Source organism: Phodopus roborovskii, unplaced genomic scaffold (genome assembly GCF_943737965.1).
Source record: "Phodopus roborovskii unplaced genomic scaffold, PHOROB, whole genome shotgun sequence".
Lineage (NCBI taxonomy): Eukaryota > Metazoa > Chordata > Mammalia > Rodentia > Cricetidae > Phodopus > Phodopus roborovskii.
Window position 1 is genome coordinate 26,413,730 of NW_026126517.1, and position 3,443 is coordinate 26,417,172.

The window sequence follows — 3,443 nt, forward strand, 5'->3', positions numbered from 1 at the left end:
ACAGAGCCACTGGACCCAGTTGTTCGTAAAAAATCAATAGTCTAGGCCAGATATTCTCAACCCATGGGTTGTGACACCATTAGGGTTGAATGATCCTTTCACAAGGATCCCCAATACCATCAGAAAATAGATATTTGCATCATGGATCATGACAATAGCAAAATTAAAGGAAATAATTTTATGGTTGGGGGTTACTACAACATGAGGGACTACATTAAAGAGTCCTACATTAAGAAGGTTGAGAACCACTGGCCTACATCAAACGTGATGATGGACACCTTTAATCTCAGCACCCAGGAGGCAGAGGCATGTGGGTCTCTGTGGGCTTGAGGCCAGATGAGTCTATATGGTGAGCTCCAGGTTAGTCAGTATTACAGAGACCCTGTTTCAAACAGCAGCAGCAACAATCTATCTGCCACTCTGTCTATCCATTCATCATCTATTTATATATCCTCTAAGTATGTATCTGTCTGTCTAAGATCTATCTACTTATCTATCTATCTATCTATCTATCTATCTATCTATCTATCTATCTCCTATTCTTTCTATCTATCATCTCTATCTTCAGCATCTGTTTATCCTACACATGTCTACAGGTCATCTATCTATCTATCTATCTATCTATCTATCTATCTATCTATCTGTGTTTCTATATAATGACATTCATTCTATTTCTAGGAAATTCTGATAATACAGAGACCAGGTATTAGTCCAGATAACTGGTGACCTTTAAAAATAAACCACTATATGAAGGCAGAAATATGCTAGGAGAACACTTTGTCAAAGGCATATTAGAGTGATGCTGCAGCAAATGCGGAATGCCTGCCAGCAGCAGGAAGATGCAAGGACAGAGTCTACACAGAGTCCTAGCATAGCTGCCAATGGCTTGAGTTTGGACCTCTAGCTTTGAGAGCTGTGTTTCAAGGCACCCAGTTTGTTATTCTTTCTTACAACAGTCCTGGGAAACTAATGCACCTCCTTACTTGAGGCCACACATAGTAATTCATTTATTAACACATGTATATAATGTACATGTATATCATTCATACATGTATAATATATATTATATACTTACATATATATTATATAAAGTCATAGCTAAGAAAGCAGGCATGCGGCCAGCAAGGAGCAGAGTCAGGATTTGAACTCACAAAGTACATACCCAAAATCTGTTACAGAGAAAAAGTTTGCAAGTAGAAAGGTTTGCTAGGAAAGATACAAAATCAAGAACCAATGAGAGGCAAAGCTGACAGTTTAACTCCTGGAAAATGTAACAACTCATTCTATCACAAAGGTAACAATGAGAGAAAATATTGTCAAAATATCTCCTAGACAAAGGCAAGAGCTATTGTAAATCAAAGGAGCACAATCAAATTATCTTAAGAACCACAACAAAGGACATACAATGATGATAAAGAGAACAGTATGATGGCCAATAAGACCAGAATGGATGCTTAGGTTCATTAATAATCAGAGAAATACACATCAAAACAGCATGCCACATTTTGAATTTTTAATTGGCAGAGTCACATGGATAATCATGTTTAGCTTTGAACAGGGTATTCTCACACAATAGACTGTAAAGGACAGAAGTGGATTCTAGGTAAGATGCACACGAAAATTAATTCACAATTATCTAGTAGTTGGCAGAACTGGTGGAAAAAACTGATACTTGGGTTCAACCATTAGGCAGGCACCAACACAGACAGCCAACCTGGGCACAGCTGCAGTCTGACTCTGTGTGACCAGCAGTGCTGTCATCATAGGAGTTTGTGGCCACCACAGCTCACCCTTCCACTACATCTATGCAGATGCCATCAACAACTTCCTGAGATTTTTGCTTCATTTTCTTCAGATTCACAGCCCAGGTGAATTCTGATAGGCTAAACCTGTGTTGCGTTGTATCATCTGACATTAGTGCTGGCATCCCACCTGGAGCATGTACATGTCTCTTAGCTATTGAAGTGGAAGCCTGCCAACCATGTAGACTCAAAGGGGTTACAGAGAAGCGAACCCAGCATATTCTTACTAGATTCTCTATTGTGACCTCCCAAGGTTTGTGTGCATCTTCTTCCTGTGTTTTTACTAGTCTTCTCTTCCCAAAGTATCTGGCTATAGCATGATGCATGCTCCACGTACACACCAAAGCAACTAGAAAGGAAGAGGCCAGAGTCTCATCAGTGCGTCACAGCTAGATGTGTGAGTGCTGATGTTCTTGTGGGTACTTGCATGCTCATGTGTGTTCGTGTGGGGGGATGCCAGAGGCTGGTGCCAAGGATCTTTCTAAAAGATTGAAACAAGGTCTTTCACTGAACCTGGAGCTCATGGATTTGGCTAGGCTCGCTGGCCAAGGAGCTCCAGAGAGTCCACTGTCTCTACCCGTACTAGGTTACAGACGCACACTGCCTCATATTTACTGATCTTAGTTGGTGCTGGATGTCTAAATCCAAGTCTTTGTGGCTCTGTGGCCGGCACTTTATTGACATCTGCCTCCCTCGTCCCATGCACAAATCTTGACTCAGACATATTCTATTTCCAGTTCTCACTAGTTCAGCTCATTGTTTCTGTGACTGTAGTGCTGTGCAGGATTCTTCTCATACAAAGAACTCTGTGAGCTGGTTATTAAACACAGACACTATTAAATATAAATTATGTATGCTAAGACTGAGATGAATTCCATTAAAAGGGAAAGTTTAAATATACTAAAAACTTACCACTTTTTATGTTGGTAAATTTTGTGTTACTATGTTACTATGACAACATACCTGAGGCAAGTTGACTTAAAGGGATAAATATTTACTTGGATCATGGTTTCAGTCCACAGCCAGCTGGGGTCACTGCTTTTAGATCCATGGCAGGGCAGGGATACCGTGGAGGAAGACTGCTCACCTCATGTCAGCGGGGAAGCGAAGAGATCTCACAGGAAGGGGCCAGGATTAGGATCTATCCTCTGAAAGCATGACCTCACCCCTGCTTAGCTGTCTCCCAGGACCTATGTCCCAAAAGTATGACCTCACCCCTTCCCAGCTCCCTCCCAGTATCTATCCCCTGAAGGCATGGCTTCGCCCCTGCTCAGCCATCTCCCAGATTTTTATTTCATCAGTGGATTACATTTCTGATTACATTTCAGAAACACCCTCCCAGACACAGCCAGAGGCCCTTCATCAATCCTGTAGTCTACTAGACTAGTCTTCTAGTCTAATGTCTCTCAGTCTACTCAAATTGACAGTCAACATTGGCCATCACATTGCTTCATTAATTTTGACTTTTCTGTTATCTATGCTTTTGGTTTCAGTCACCACTATGAAATCAGTGGTGAGAATACTGCATAAAGACTCTGACAATCACCTTCTTGCAGTGATACCAGGTTAGTAGCATAAAAATTGCCCACAAAATGGAGGTCAGGCATGGTGGTACATGCCTTTAGTCCCAGCAGATCTCTG